Source organism: Mirounga angustirostris, unplaced genomic scaffold (genome assembly GCF_029215605.1).
Source record: "Mirounga angustirostris isolate CCGP_5_RB_7025 unplaced genomic scaffold, mMirAng1.0.hap1 SCAF_3, whole genome shotgun sequence".
Taxonomy (NCBI): domain Eukaryota; kingdom Metazoa; phylum Chordata; class Mammalia; order Carnivora; family Phocidae; genus Mirounga; species Mirounga angustirostris.
Window position 1 is genome coordinate 9,324,734 of NW_026991711.1, and position 17,013 is coordinate 9,341,746.

A 17,013-nucleotide genomic window follows, 5' to 3' on the forward strand; every position below is an offset into this window, starting at 1 on the left:
CTCTTCCTCACCACCCCGCACCTCGCAATTCTCTGTGGGACCCTGTTGAGGTGAATTTACTTGTGAGGTGTAACTTGTGGGGCGGGCAGGGAGCCAAGCTACTTTTGGGGCACCACAGGCTAGGATCAGCTCATGAGAGCCTGGCACCATCCAAGGAGAGCTAGAGGTCCCATGCCCAGTGCTGGCTTTCAGACCCTAGTCTGGCTATGGGGTCAGCAGGCCTGGGATAGACCAAGTGCGGGCTCCCAGCAACTACAGCTGTCTGAGACTGGAAAACAAGGCTGCCAGCTCATTACAAGCCCCAACAATGATCCTCAAGGGCTGATCTTGGCCTCCATCCCTGGCTGAGGAGAAAAGGGACCCTTCACAGTCCCATGGGAGAGAGGCCGGGGCTGGGTTTCTTTTCTTAATGGAGATTTACCTCTGAATATAAATTGAGTTTACTATAAGCCTAATGAACACAAGCTGGACTTAAATCTAGACATGTGTCTAGTGTGAGACTGAGTGGCTTTCTCCCTGATGGGAGAGCCTGCAGGAGGAAGGTAGAGGAACGTTGAGTTGGGTTTGGAGCCTTGGCTGTTGTAGGTGAAGCTACTGCTTGTAGGACTCTTAATTACCCCTGTCATGTGTCAAGCCTTCGGGAAAAATTGGTTTCACTTTATGGTTAAGGCTTGGATGTTGACTGTTAAGGGATGGAACAGTGAGCAAGAAGAGCTTCTCAACCAAGGCTGAGGGCAAAGTTAGGGAAAGTTGGTCATGAGAAGTAAACGGACTCTTATCTTTGTTCTGTTTTTCTAAATTTTCTGCAATGGATATACTGTGCTTTTATAATCAGGAAAATATAAATATTCAAGAACTATACAGATACACGGTCCAATAGTTAGTTGCATGGTGAGCGTTTCAGGTCACAGGGAGTCCCACAGGGAAGCTATTTTTGGACGAGCATCTACAGAGTAGTAGATGCTCCTTTTTCTAATTCTAATGTGATAACACTAGATATAGACACATTTTTTGCTCTTGAAAAATAAATCAAACTTGCCCTTTGCATTAATAATGCCCAGTGATGTCAGTTTTGAGAGCATGATTGACAATGAAAAAGTAAATTCAATATAGATTCAGTGGTAACTTTAATGAGAAATTGTTATTTACTCCAGATACTAGTCCTGTACCAATAATGCAGTGAAAAGCTGTTGAATTTTCCTTAAAAGATATGTTGTGTTTGTTTCTAAGTCTAAAAGTGAGTCGCTATTTTGAATTAATTTTGCAACACTCTCACTTCATAGTTTTCCTTTTCTTCTCTTAAAGTTGGTCAAAAATTAATTGTGTCATTCAATTGGAGCATTAATATTACAGGAGACGCCAAGGCATTCTGCAAACTTAGAGATCGTTTAAATGTAACTCTTGAGTTGGCCGGACACTTACTATTAATTATTTAGAGGCTTTTTGCGTTTTTCTATCAAAATCTTAGTCATTGTTTAAAATGTATCATTTATAGTTCTTCTTTCAGTTGCTCATTATTTATTCATGAAACTTACTTTGGGTTTCCACTAGGTGCCATATATGCTTCGGTAAATAAGAATTGGCACTTGTCTTCAGAGAGGTTACAGTCTAGGAGAGGAGACAAGATGCATATGAGAAATGACTATCCACATTAGACAGTGAGAAGTCCAGCAAGAGTTAAGATAGGTTACGTGGTGGTCGTATAGTGAGTGTGGTGGGGAAAGAGAGAGTGAGGCTCTTCTCAGGGAAAGGAAGAATATGGAAAAGGAAGGAAGGCAAGAACCTGAGGTATGATGTGAGAACAGAGAGTAGAGGCCACAGCTTACATAGAAGAACTGTTATGGCCTCTGACCGCTCTGGTTTACGTAAAGTGAGTGATAGGTTTGTGGGCTTCATGGTTTGTGTTCCACAATAACCTCAAACCCGTTACAGTTAACAGGTAGGTTTCTGGGTGACATGGTAGACATATACCAATAAGGTAGCCCTTTCACTTTGTTGGGAAATGGGCTTCATATGTTCTGTTCATGAACTATTTCACTCTCTCTCAGTCATTGATGAAGTAGGGTCCTTTTTTTTTTTTTTTTATCTTCACACCTGCCATGGTCAGTTTTACATGTCAACTTGGCTAGGCTACTTTCCCAGTCATTCAATTAAACATTAGTTAAGGTGTTGTGGTGAAGGTATTTTGTAGATGTAAAGTTCATAATTGGTTGATTTTAAGGAAGGATGATTGTCCTAGATAATCTGGATGGGTTTGATTCAATCCACTGATATGTCCTAAAAGCAGAACTGAGGCTTCTCAGGGAGAAGAAATCCTGTCTGTGGACTGGAGCTTCAGCTAGTGCCCTTCCTGACACACCCCCAACCCCCCCATGGATTTCAGACTTGGCTTGCTGACTCCTATAGGCACAGAAGCAAATTCATTTCAGCAAATCTCTTAATATTTATCTCCTACTGGTTCTGCTTTGTTGGTTGAACTCTGACTGATACGATACCCAACATGAAGATTCTTATACTCCCTTTTCTAATTATGCTCCTTGGTTTCCTTTACTGAAAATTTCTCTTTCCTAGTGGTCTGAGAGATGTCAAATTCTCCAACTTTTCTTTTCCCAGGATTTGTTTATTTTATGCTGTGAGCTCCTAAACTCATGATTTGATTTTTAACAAGTTAATTTTACTCTATTTCTTTATTCTTTACTATCTAGTGATTGTTGTTTCTAGTATGTTCTTTCTCTCTTTCATATCCATCAGTTTCTGTTTTACTCCTAGGAATTAAGTTCTACAGGAGCAGGGTCTTTGACTGGTTCATTTATGTTTGCCAAGCACCAAGAACCAAGTGCCTGGCACCTAGGAGATATTCATTATATGTTTACTGAATGAATGAATGATATTTCTTTGTAAATATCCATCTTTACATTTATATGATGCTCATACGATGATAACATCATTACATAAAACATTTATTTCTGTCTTCACTGTGAAGTTTGTTGGTGGCAGGCAGCTGTTTTGGGTTAGCAAATCTGCTTCGAAGATCCAAACTCTCCTTTGGGTTTGTAATCCCAAGATCTAGACATGGGGTCAGATATAAGGTAACTAGTTACTGGCTGTAGATCTGAGCAATTCCCTCAATTCAGCCTAAACACTGGTAATTTAACCTCTGTTCATTGAATACCTGCATTTATCTCTCAATCAGTTCCAAACTCAGAGACAATTCAAGCGGGATTTATTAATTATATCCCCCAAACCCTGCAACATGCATTTATGGAACAAGTCTATTTTTGGTCTTTTCTGGGAACAACATGCTTTTTTGAGGGGAGAACCTATTGCTCTTCCAACATGAAAATTTTTGTTCTAGTGGGAACTGTCAATCATACAGTATTCAGTCCTTCTGTCCTCAAAGATGGGTGCACGACCCAAGTCAGAGTTCTTCCCAGGGATTTTTTTTTTTTTAATTGGAGCTAAGGAAAGTAAGCCTGTTCTTCCCTTGTGTCATTCTGATATATTTTATATTTTCCTTCTTTTTCATAAAAGCTTAAGATAGTGATAGGCCATCTTTCTGCAAAATTAGTTATGAATTTTGGAAAGGCATCTGGAGGCAATTCTAGAGTTAATTGACTAAGCATGCTATTGATCCTGTGGTGCCACCAATTGAAATGAGAGATACTAGGTTCAAAAAGGCCCCAGTGCAGATTCTTATAGAATTTTCTTTAGTAATGCCAAAGATGTAAGAGTAGGGAAGTGAGCTAGGAGGAGGTGAGCTAGGAGGAGGTGAGCTAGGAGGAGGATTCCTAGCTAAATTTTAAACTTTCTAAGTGGTTCAGATAGTAAGCAATAAGATGTCATTCAGTCTGGATTGTTGAAAACAGATTCAAAGAGAATTATACCAGCCACTGTTTTCTGTCTAATAAACATACCAACTTTCTCAGGTGAATAATCTTTGGTTACTGTCCTTAGAAGCCTCCCTAGGATTTCCCAATCTGGTGCTACATTGGGCATCCTCTGGTAGTCTCTTCTCTTGGTTCTCAACTGAATCTGATGCTCACTCTGCATTTCTTTAATATCAACTTCTTCAGGCCATAAACCCTGCCGGGTACAATAATACCCACATTCTTTTACCAGACATAATATTACTTAGGTCTCTTTCGTGGTTTAAATCTTTCAAATTGTTCTCTGGTAATAAAATAGGAATGTATTTTCATTTGGGAAAACATAAAGATTTATAGTCTTTTGAAATACTGGGCTTGTCTTACTTTCATTCAATACAATATTTATCACTTTTGGTCATTAGAACATAATGTTCATCTCAAAGAAAGTCAATACTTTTATATGCCTTTGAACATGAAGTGCTGTTAGATTCTAAAACTGATTCAAATAGACAGTAGAGTGACTAAGCAATGGGATTTTGCCTCTTCTTTGAAAATCTCCCACTTGTAGAACTCTGTGATTTATGAGCCAAGCCGAAAAGGTTATTAATCTCTCTGGTAATCAGACAATTATAGCAAAATGTACCTTAGTGAGAACCTGGCAGAGGGATATTTGAAGTCAAGTGTGGGCAAAATCAGGGGAAACAAAGCAAACATTGAAGCCTTTCGGACGTATATAATCAAATCCATTTTGTTCAGAACGAGGAGCACAAAAGTATCCCTCTCTTCTGGCACATCTTTTGTCAAATACGTTGTGAAGGTAGCATCATTCCTCCCTTCTCGAATGTCTGTTGCTTGCCTGGCACCGTGTTGGGAATCTGCTGCATACAAACATGAGGAAAGCAGTTTCTTCTGATGGGCAGCTTGTGATGTCCTGGGGGAGACAGGCATGTACAAAGTGCATAAGACAGATGTATTAAGTGTGTCCTCTTCTGCCTTGAGGAAAGGGCCAGCTATGGTGTCTCACACTGTTGAGGGATCTGAGCCTGGTGGGGCCACTAGAGGTGGGCCAGGAGGAAGGCTAAGGCTGAACCAAAATGACTGCCATCCGAGCCTGAGAGCAGATCTCAGGAGGGGACATAAAATGAGAAGCTAAGAGCTGGGGAATGCTGGCATATGATGGACATGAGCAACATGTCAGGAAGAAGGCAGAAATCTACACAGAGGGCCACAGTTAGGATTCAGGTACAGAGATTTTTTTTTTTTATTCATTGAAATTGTTTTTTTTTTAACTTTTAAATTGAAATATACATAGAAAAGAGTACACAAATCATAAAATATACTTCAGTGAGGTCCAACACCTGTGTAACCTTGAGCAAGGTCAGACCATAGAAGATTACCAGCACTTAAGAAGGACCCCCTCCGCCACCACCCAGCAAACCCCCTCAGTCTTTACTATCTTCCCCCCACACACACTGTTCCCATATTTGACTGGTTTTGAAATGCATATAAAGTATGTATTCTTCCATGTTTGGCTTCTTTTACTCAGCATTATGATTTTAGTACCTAAGCCTTATTGTTGCATTTAGCAGAATTTCGTTCTTTTTCATTGATGCAAAATTTTCCATCGTATGAATTTACAGAGATTTTCTATACTTTCTACTGTAGGTAGGTATTTGGATTGTTTCCAGTCTGGGGTCTAATACAAATGTTTCTATAATAAACATTTTGTGCATTTATTTACTATATCTGCACGTGTTCCTGTTGGCTGAGTCACAAGGGTATGCATAGGACAACTTGAGTAGATTTTGTCAGAATTTTCCCAAGAGCTTATATCAATTACATTCCCTCCACTAGTTGTGTTTGTCAGATCCTATTGTTCTACAACCTTGTCCACTCCTGGGATTGTCAGATCTTGTATTTTTAGCCTAGTGTGTGTGCTGTGCTAAGCCATTATAGTTTTCATTTGTTTTTCCATAATTATGAATGAAGTTGGACATCTTTTCATATATGTATTGACAGGATATCCTCTTTGGTGAAATGCCCATTCAAGTTTCTCATGATTTTTCTATTGGATTGTTTTTTTTTTTCTTATTAATTTGAAGGCATTCTTTATAGATTCTGCATATGAAACCTTTATTAGTCTTGTGTTCCAAATAGCCGCTCCTTCTATGTTGCTCAAATTTGCACTGTCTTGATGTCTTTTGATAAACATTTTCTTTATTTTAATGGGGTCCAATTTATCAGTCTTTTCCATCTTGGTTAGTATTTTTTGTGTCCCTTAAAAATAGAACCACCCTATGATCCAGCAATTGCACTACTAGGCATTTACCCCAAATACTAGGTAATTACCCAAAATACCCAATACCCATATTTTGTGTACATTTTGTACACAAAAATACAGATTCAAAGGGGTACATGTGTCCTGATGTTTATAGCAGCATTATCAATCATAGCCAAACCATGGAGCAAGCCCAAATGTCCATCGACTGATGAATGGATAAAGAAGATGTGGCATACATACACACACACACACACACACACACACACACACACACACACACACAGTGGAATATTACTCAGCCATCAAAAAGAATGAAATCTTGCCATTCACAATGATGTGGATGGAACTAGAGGGTATTATGCTAAGGAAAATAAGTCAGTCAGAGAAAGACAAATACCATATGATTTCACTCATATGTGGAATTTAAGAAACAAAATGATTGAACATATGGGAGAGGGGAAAAGAGAGAGGGAAACAAACCATAAGAGACTCTTAAGGATAGAGAACAAACAGAGGGTTGATGGAGGGAGGTGGGTGGGGGATGGGCTAGATGGGGGTTGGATACTCAGGAGGGTACTTGTCCTGTTGAGCACTGGGTGTTGTATGTAAGTGATGAATCACTGAATTCTACTCCTGAAACCAATATTGCACTGTATGTTAAATTACTAGAATTTAGATAAAAGTTTGAAGAAAAAAATTATTTTCTGTGTCCCACTTAAGAAAAGTTTTCCTATGCCAAAGTCTTCAAGTTTTATTGTTTTGCTTTTCACATTTAGACATAAATTCATCTAGACTTTACATTGGGAACAAGTTTAATTTTTTTTTCATATAGATATCCAATTGACCCAGATCATTTATTGACAAGATTGTCTTTTCCAAAAGGGAAAAAAAAAAGTTTGTCTTTTCCTACCGTTCTGCCATGCCACATGTATTAAAAATCAAGAGTCCAGGGGGTGCCTGGGTGACTCAATTGGTTAAGCATCTGCCTTCGACTCAGGTCACGATCCCAGGATCCTGGGATGGAGCCCTATGGTGGGCTCTGGCTCAGCGGGGAGCCTGCTTCTCCCTTCCCATTCCCCCTACTTGTGCTCTCTCTCTCTCTGTCAAATAAATAAATAATATCTTAAAAATAAAAATCAAGAGTCCATATATGTGTGGATGTATTGCTGGACTCTATTCTGCCCCAATGCTATATTTATCTATCCTGATGTCAATTCCACTCTGTCTTAATTACTGAAGTTTTATAGTATGTTTTCATATGTAGCTAGGTAAATTCTCCCACTTTATTCTTACTCTTTAAGATTGCTTTAACTATTCTTGGCCCTTTGCATTTCTATGAAAATATTAGAATTTGATGATCAATTTATGCTAAAAAAACCTGCCAGTGCTTGGTTTAGGATATCATTGAATCTGCATATCAATTTAGGTAGAATTAACATCTTTAGTATTGTTCTTCAGTTCATAACATGACATATCCCCCCCATTTGTTTAGGTCTTCTTTAATTTTTCTCAGAAGTGTTTTATAACTTTCTGGCTTGAAGTTTTGAACACATTTGGCTAGATTTATTCCTAAATTATGAGTTTTTTATTCCTATATTTAATTCTTTTTTAAAAAAACATTTTATTTATTTATTTTGATGGAGAGAGAGAGAGACAGTGAGAGAGGGAACACAAGCAGGAGAAGTGGGAGAGGAAGAAGCAGGTTTCCCGCCGAGCAGGAAGCCCAATGCGGGGCTCGATCCCAGGACCTTGGGACCATGACCTGAGCCGAAGGCAGTTGCTTAACGACTGAGCCACCCAGGTGCCCCCTTATATCTAATTCTTGAACTCATACAGAAAAGTACATACACCATAAGTGTGTGTAGCTTTGTGAATTTTCACAAATCAAACACAACTGTGTAGCCAGCACTCAGATCAAGGAACAGAATATTTCCAGCACCTTAGAAATGTGTTTAAGGAATAGATACATAAGAAAATACCATGAAGATATTCCCTGACGTTTTTGCTTCAGACTTTATTGCCTAACCTTTTGGTTTACAATTCTCCCACTAGTTTACAAAAACCTATTGGATTACAGATCCATGTGGAGGTAGACGCCAAATTAATTTTTTTCTTATATATGTCCAGTTGACCCAGCGCCATTTATTGAAACAATCAGCCTTTCCCTCTACATTGCAAAGTTACCTATGTTATCAAGCAGATGGTTATATATGTGTGGTTCTTTTTCTGGACTCTGCAGTTCCATAAGCGAGTTTTTCTCTCCTTGCACCAATTCCATACTTTGTATTTCTGTATCTTCATACAAGGTCTTAGTATGTGATAGTACAAGGTATCCAGCTTTGTTGTTCTTTAAAATTGTCTATACTTGGCACATTGCATTCCCATATAAATTTTAGAATCAAATAATTGGTTTCAATAAATAAATTAAATAAATAAATAAATAAATAAATAAAACTCCATTGGATCTTAATTGACTCTCTTGTATTAGTTACCTATGTGCTGCCTAACAAAATATAAATTATCTCAAACTTAGCGGTTTACAACAATATTTATTATCTTACATTTATTATTTGGGCATTCCTTAGCTGGATCCTTTGGTTCAGGCTCTCTAGCAGGCTCCACTGAAGGTATCAGCTGGGACTGTAGTCGTTTCAAAGCTCAACTGGGGAAGAATCTACTCTTATTTTTTTTAAAGATTTTATTTATTTATTTGAGAGAGAGAATGAGATAGAGAGAGCATGAGCGGGGGGGAGGGTCAGAGGGAGAAGCAGACTCCCTGCTGAGCAGAGAGCCCGATGTGGGACTCGATCCCGGGACTCCAGGATCATGACCTGAGCCGAAGGCAGTCGCTTAACCAACTGAGCCACCCAGGCGTCCCGGGAAGAATCTACTTTTAACCTGGCTCCATGATTGTTCGTTATGTAGGCTGCTCCAAGATGGCAGATCGCTTCATCAAAGCATGCAAGCTGAGAAGGCAATAGAGAGACATGACAGCAAGATGGAAATCACTGTCTTTTTTAACATTAATGGAAATGACATCCATCAGTTTTCAATAGGACACTTTTATTTTACTATGGTAAAAGATACATAACATAAAATTACCATCTTAACCATTTTTTTTCCTGACAGAGAGAGAGCGCAAGAAAAGGGAGAAGCAGGCTCCCTGGTGAGAAAGGAGCCCGATGTGGGACTTGATCCCAGGACCATAACCTGAGCCAAAGGCAGACGCTTAACTGACTGAGCCACCCAGGCATCCCTCATCTTAACGATTTTTAAGTGTGTAGTTCAGCAATATTTAGTATATTCACATTGTAGTGTTGTTACACATCTCTAGAACTTTTTCATCTTGCAACAATGAAACTCTATGCCTGTTGAACACTAATTTTCAAACTCTTGGTAAGCACTCTTCTACTTTCTCTCTATATAATTTTGACTATTTTTAGACATTTCATATGAGTAGAATCATACATTTGTTCTTTTTAAAAAGATTTTTATTTATTTATTTGTCAGAGAGAGAGAGAGAGAGCACAAGCAGGGGGAGCTGCAGAGGGAGAGGGAGGAGCAGGATCCCTGCTGAGCAAGGAGCCCGATGTGGGACTTGATCCCACGATCCCAAGATCATGACCAGAGCCGAAGGCAGAGGCCCAACCGACTGAGCCACCCAGGCGTCCCACATTTGTTCTTTTGTGGCTGGCTTACATCACTTTTGCCATATTATATTTATTAGACACAAGTCATTAGGCTAAAGTCTCCATTAAGTGGAGGGTAGCAAACAAAAGTGGAAATAGTTGGAGATGGGAATTATTTGGATCATTGTTGTTAGTTTAAGCATTTTTATATGTTCTGAATTCTAGACCATCATCAGATATACATTTTGCAAATATTTTATCCCATTATGTACAATCTCTTTTCACCTTCTACTCTTCTTTTATGCACAAAGGTTTTTAATTTTGATGAAGTCTAATCTATCTGTTTTTTCTTTTGTTGCTTGCACTTTTGATGTCACATCTAAGAGTCCTTTGCAAATCCAAGGTCATGAAAATTTACCCCTATGTTTTTTTCTAAGAGTTTTCTGATTTTAGCTCTTCTATTTAGTTCATTGACCCATGTTGATTTAATTTTTTTATATGGTGTGAGTAGGGGTGCAACTTCATCCCTTTGCGTGTGACAATAGTCCCAGCACCAATTGTTGAAGAGTCTGTTCTTTCCCCATTGATTAGTGTGGGTATCTGTTGCAAAACAATTGGCCAGGGGCACCAGGGTGGTACAGTCAGTTAAGTGTCTGACTCTTAGTTTTGGCTCAGGTTGTGATCTCAGGATGGTGGGGTCAAGCCCTTTGTTGGACTCCATACTCAGGGTGCAGTCAGCTTGGAACTCTCCCTCTCCCTCTATTCCTCTCCACCCCCTCTCTAAAATAAATAAATAAATCTTAAAAAAAAAAAAAAAAGAAAATCAATTGGCCATAAATGTATGAAGTTATTTCTGGACTCTCAGTTTTTTTCCATTGCTCTATGTGCCTATCCTCCTGCTGGAGTCACACTGTCTTAATTACTATAGCTTTGTACTAAGTGTTGAAATTGGGAGATGCTGACCTTCCAACTTGGATCTTCTTTCTCAAGATGGTTTTGTCTATTGCAAGTCCCTGTACTTCCATATGAATATGAGGGTCAGATTTTTCATTTGTGCAAAAAAAAAAAAGGCCATTGGAATTTTGACAGACATTGCACTCAATATGTATATCGTATTGATTTCTTAACAATATTAAGTCTTCTAATCCATGAACATGGGATGTCTTTCCACTTATGTAGGTCTTCTTTAATTTCTTTCAGTAGTTTTCAGACTATAAGTCTTCCACCTTCATGGTTAAATTTATACTTATACATAGGTGTTTTATTCCTTTGGGTACTACTGTAAATGGAATTGTTTTCTTTATTTCCTTTTTGAATATTCATTGCTGGTGAACCCTTTGGCTTTTGAGTCTCTTAAGAGTTCTGTTCAACATTGAACATTTCACCTACAACCTCCAGAATTGTCGGATGCCTCTAACAGAGAAATGGTAAAAATGCTGGTCTTAGCACTTTGGATTTTCCTCATCTCCTAGATATTGGCTTCACAATTATACACTTCTTTGGTAGAAAAATATGTTCTTAAGTAAGATGTAAGCTTCACAGTGTTTGGTTGAGTCAACTAGAGTTCAAAGTACAAGGCAGACAGAGATAATACATGTTGGAGCATAAAAGTGAGAAAGAACAGATAGAACTGCAACCAGTCCTGACTTTGCCCCTCTCTATGTCTCATTGACAGATTGTTAGTTATGTCAATTTTGTTACCTGAATGGAAATGATTAAAGCCACCTCAGTGTGCTTTTGTAGATTAATGGAGAGAACCTGAATTCAGCTCTTTGTAAATGGTAACTGTCATTCCTAGTTGTAACACTAGAGAAGGAAATTAGTGTGAGGATGAGCTGATAAAACCCTGAGTAGGGTTATTGGATCTAACTTGGTATCTATCCCTTATTATTTCATAAGTATGCCTATCTATCCTAAAGAATTTAGCATTTACTAGATTAACCTAACAAGATTTTTTAAATTAAAAATGGTAACAGGAGGGTGCCTGGGTGGCTCAGTTGGTTAAGTGACTGCCTTCGGCTCAGGTCATGATCCTGGAGTCCCAGGATCAAGTCCCGTATCGGGCTCCCTGCTCAGCGGGGAGTCTGCTTCTCCCTCTGACCCTCTCATGTGCTCTCTCTCTCTCATTCTCTCTCTCTCAAAAAAATAAATAAAATCTTTAAAAAAAATGGTAACAGGAGATTAAAAATATTAAGCTTGTTAGCATTCTAAAATAATTTCTTTCTAAATGGAAAATTTTCCGTTTGAACAAAGATGAATATAAACAAGTCATAATTTAAATCTATACTGGAATTTGTGTCCAATTGGGGACATCCATCAAAAATGCTCTATAAACAGCAAGAAATATTAAAAAGAGGAAATGGAAAAAATTAAGGAGAAAAATTATCTATTGAACATATAAATGTGGTTTAGGTCTTAATTACAAGTGATTTTTAAAATGTCCTGCAGATCTGTTGTACACTGATGCATTAGATATTAAGAAATAAATAGGCAAACTGAAGCCCATTAGATATAGGCATATCTTTAAAAGCCTTCAATTATTAAACTGCATTGATAAAATCCAAAATTCAAAAAGTGATGGTTTTATCTGTATCCTCCTTCTGTGAATTTTTCCTGTCCCTAACTTCTGCCAGCAGTTATGGGAAAGTCTGTCATTTATCATAGGAGTAAAGAAAGGGTAGATGGATTTGCTTATATCTGTCACTACTGGTGAAAACGCCTTTCACCCCGTGCTAATAGTGAGTTACTATCCCATTTTCTCGTCTGAAGGATAACACTTCACTTTTTTCATTAGTTCAGCTACCAACCTTTTGAATAACCATTGATATGATTAAGTGACTTACTGACAAGTTGAGCCAACAAAATAATGAGAGCATATGTCAGCCTCTGAATATTTTTGTTCAAAAATCTGATATTAATTTTTGAAAAGAAAACTAAGAAAGTCTTTAAAAATCGTTCTTTGTGAATTTATTATTGAAGTTTTAAAAATATTTTAAAATGTTAAGGCAGCAATTCCCAAATTTATTTGAGATTTTGGTTATTATTACTAGAACATAAAAGGTGTTTCAATGGCTAAACGAGTTTCAGAAACTTTGGGAATTCAACCAATATAATCTGATTTCCTTACATCAGGACATTGCAAAATCTGTAATGTGATAATGCCCATTGTGAATATCTAGGAAAGTGAGTTTGGGCTAGGATTTATCAAATATCATGTCCCAGAATCACAGAGTATATTTCTCAGCCTCTTTTCTTTGGAACACTCAGGAGGAGAGAAATTTAAATTAGTAATTATTCACCGAAGGATCTACTTCAAAACTTTTATCCTTCATGCTCAGAAAAAATGTTATTTAGATATTTAAATGTGATTTACTTTTATCTGTAAGTAGTTATTTCTTGAAAACTCACACCTCAGGATCAGTCTAGTAAGAAATTTGGCATCAAAGGTGATGAAATGATGTCTTAGCCCCTTTGGGCTGCTATGACAAAATACCACAGACCAGGTGGCTCAAACAAAAGGAGTTTATTTCTCAGAGTTCTGGGCTGGGAAGTCCAAGATCAAGGTGCTGGAAGATTCCTTTCCTGGTGAGAGCCCTCTTCCCCTCTTGCAAATAGCTGCCTTCTTGCTGTGTCCTCCCATGGTAGAGAGCTCTCTTTGTCTCTCTGTCTGTATCTCCTTCCTGTTTCTTCTTCTGAGGGCACTAATCCCATCACGAGCGCTTCACTGTTATGACCTAATTGCATCGTAAAGACCCCACCCTCCAAGTAGGATTGCATTGAAGTTTAGGGCTTCAACACAAAATTTAAAAATAAACTTACTTATATGTTATTTTCAGAAGTTGTACTTCAAATAAAAGGACAACGTCTGAAAAATAAAAACATAGGAAAAGATGTATTAGGCAAATACTAATTAAAAACAAATCAAATGAAACAGGTTTTAAGGAATAAAGAGGTGCCCCAAACAATAATAACATTTTCAATTCACCAAGAAGATGTAGCAGTCCCAAACTAGGTCCAGAATACAGTTTAAAAACATATAAGGGTGAAAATTAGTGGAACCAAGAAATGCACAAAACAAGTGTTTTAGTGGAATATTTTAAAATCCCTGTCAGTGATTGATAGCTAAGAAAGAAATTTACTAGGGCTATAGAATACTTAAACAATGAATCAATGAACAATCTTAATTAAATGGACATGTGTAGAATTCTGTGTTCAACAACTAGAGAATGCATATTTTTTTCAAATCCACAGAGCACATTTATAAAAAGCAACTATATACTATGCTGCAGATCAAGTCTCAATATAGCTTAAGAAGTGTTATTATACAGATTATGTTTTCTTACTTTAATGCAACTCAGGAAAAAATAAGTGTTGAAAAATAACTAAAAAGTACTATGCATTTGAAAATATAAATGTGCAGTTTTAACACATTCAAAAAAAGATATTTTAACGGAAATTGGAAATCACTTAGAACTGATAATAGATACACTATACATAGAAACTTGTGTGATGTAGGGGCACCTGGGTGGCTCAGTTGGTTAAGCATCCGACTCCGGATTTCCGCTCATGTCATTATCTCAGGGTCGTTAGATCGAGCCCTGTGTTGAGCTCTACACTCAGATTCTCTCTCCCTATTCCTCTGCCCCTTCTTCCCTGCCCAAAACAAACAAACAAACAAACAACAACAACGTGTGTGATATAGTTAAAAACATACTTAATAGGAAATGTATATCCTTAAAGTCTTAAATACATAAAGAAGAAAGGATGAAAATCAGTAAGACCCAACTTAAGAAATAAAAAGACCACCAGGCGGGACGCCTGGGTGGCTCAGTTGGTTAAGCAGCTGCCTTCAGCTCAGGTCATGATCCCAGGGTCCTGGGATCAAGTCCCGCAATGGTCTCCCTGCTAAGCAGGGAGCCTGCTTCTCCCTCTGCCTGCCACTCCTCCTGCTTGTGATCTTTCTCTCTCTCTGACAAATAAATAAATAAAATCTTTAAAAAAAAAAAAATAAATAAATTATAAAAAAGGAACACCAGGAGAACATCCACTTATACCATTTTATTTCTTTCTGTTTTTCGTGTTGATTTGTCACGTGACACTGTTGAATTTACTTTCTAATCATCCCCAAAGTCTCTTTTCCATGCCCTTGTATGGGTTCAGCTTTCCTGATTTCCTCCCCACTTCACTGGCTTCCTAACAGTATTCTCTATCATTTATATCCCCCTCTCTTTAGTCCATTCACCTCCTTGGTTAAATTCCTGAGTATTTCATTGTTTTTGATGCTATTGTAAATGAGATTGTTTTATTATTTGTTTTCAGACAGCTTGTTGTGAGTGTACAGGCAACTGGTTTTTGTATGTTGATTTTGTATATTGCAACTTTATTGAATTTATTTATTAGCTCCAACACTTTTTTGGGTATGTGCCTAGGAGTGAGATGGTCCGATCATGTAATAGTTCTATTATTAGTTTCTGAGGAGCCGCCATATTGTTTTCCATAGTGTTTGCACCATTTTACATCCCACCCTTGCCAACGCTTACTATTTTCTGTGTTTCTGGTAGTAACCATCCTAATGGGTGTGAGATGGCTAGGTATATTTTTAAGCACATAAAATTCAACAGACCTCAGCCAATATTCAGCTTTCATTGAATACATTAAATATCCTCTCAAAGAACCACAGAGTGCAAATATCTAGTCTATGTGGCCAGTAGTCTAGCAAGTCTGGGAGAGCAGGGACCACTCCCTAGCATATGCCTAGTTTAGTGCCCAGCACAGGTCCTGCATATGGTAGAGATCAAGGTATATTGGTTGAGTGAAGGGTGTGTTTCTATTGACAATGAGCTTGGGAATGAACGATGTGGTGCTTGTTACCATCCATGGATGCCAGTGTCAGATGTCCAATTACTGACAAGCTTAGGAATCAGGGGACCATCTGCTTCCCTTTAGTAGCAGGTTTGAGTGAATGCTTGACTGGCCTTTTTGGTTGGCATCAGTTGGTCTTAAACCTCAATGAATAGTGGAGAGTTGACATTCTGTGTATTCCCTGAATGCCCAAATGTCTTACATTTTAGAAAGAGCATAGTGGGGTGAGGAGACACTTTGGAGAACGTTATTCTGCACCTAGGAGGTATGTGACCTTTAAGAATGATCTGATCTCAAGGGGCGCCTGGGTGGCTCAGTTGGTTAAGCGACTGCCTTCGGCTCAGGTCATGATCCTGGAGTCCCGGGATCGAGTCCCGCATCGGGCTCCCTGCTTGGCAGGGAGCCTGCTTCTCCCTCTGACCCTCCCCCCTCTCATGTGCTCTCTCTCTCTCTCATTCTGTCTCAAATAAATAAATAAAATCTTAAAAAAAAAATGATCTGATCTCTCCAATGCCTTCATGTGTAAAATGGGATTATAATACCTATTTGAGGAGATTGTCAAGAATTTAAATGAGGTAATATAGGTAAAGTGCAATGCATATGTGTGTAGACATTGTTATAAATACATTTTAATTAGTTACACTTTTTCCTTTAATGTGTGACTTTTTTCCCTCCCATTGGTAGGAAGTTTCCTGCATTAAAATCCATGAATAAAGTGTAGAAAACTCCTAAGATTTTTCTGGATTACCTCATTAGAATTACTTTGAGCAGAGGATGAAAATCTAACACTGATGTGCTACTTTGTAATCTACATTACACCAACTAGAGTAAGGATTGAGTGAGATTGTCACATTTTTTGGGGGCTCAGGTAAAGAGGTGAATTAAGGAATCAATGCCTGATCTCTGTCATTTCTCTGAGGGAAAGAGGTAGAAATAAAAGACTGAAATTTCAAAGTCCTGGTTAATTCCTCTCCGTGCTAGTGGCTGAAGTCCAGTGTAGAAAACCCTTTCTTTAAGCAGGAATATTAACAACATTGTAGATATATACAAAAGTAGACCCAGGGTTTCAGAGTGGGTGAAGAACGACTTCATCTGAATTTCCCAGTAAGAGAAGCAGATAGTCCAAAATTTAGGAGAACAGGGGCAGAGAAAGATGAAGATTGGGAAAGCATGGGGGTGCACTTGGTACAGAGAAGGGCAGGACTGTGCCGCGTGACAGGGGGTTGGGCCACTGAGAAAGTAGCTGATGAGAATCCCAGGCTTGGGAAGGCAACTCTGACAACAGGGATGTTTAATCTCCAGTGTTAACTTGATTGCATTCCTGCATTTGTAAGCCCTTCTGCACTCTGATCTTTAGCAAACTCTACTCCACCCA

General features: G+C 38.3%; 1 non-coding gene across 1 annotated transcript; it reads right to left on the minus strand.

Annotated features, from left to right (window-relative positions):
• Positions 1 to 256: 256 nt before the first annotated feature.
• Positions 257 to 388, minus strand: LOC123840106 (small Cajal body-specific RNA 20). The gene has a single exon (XR_006789916.1). It is a non-coding gene; the product is annotated as a small Cajal body-specific RNA 20 (non-coding RNA).
• Between the last annotated feature and the right edge of the window lie 16,625 nt (positions 389 to 17,013).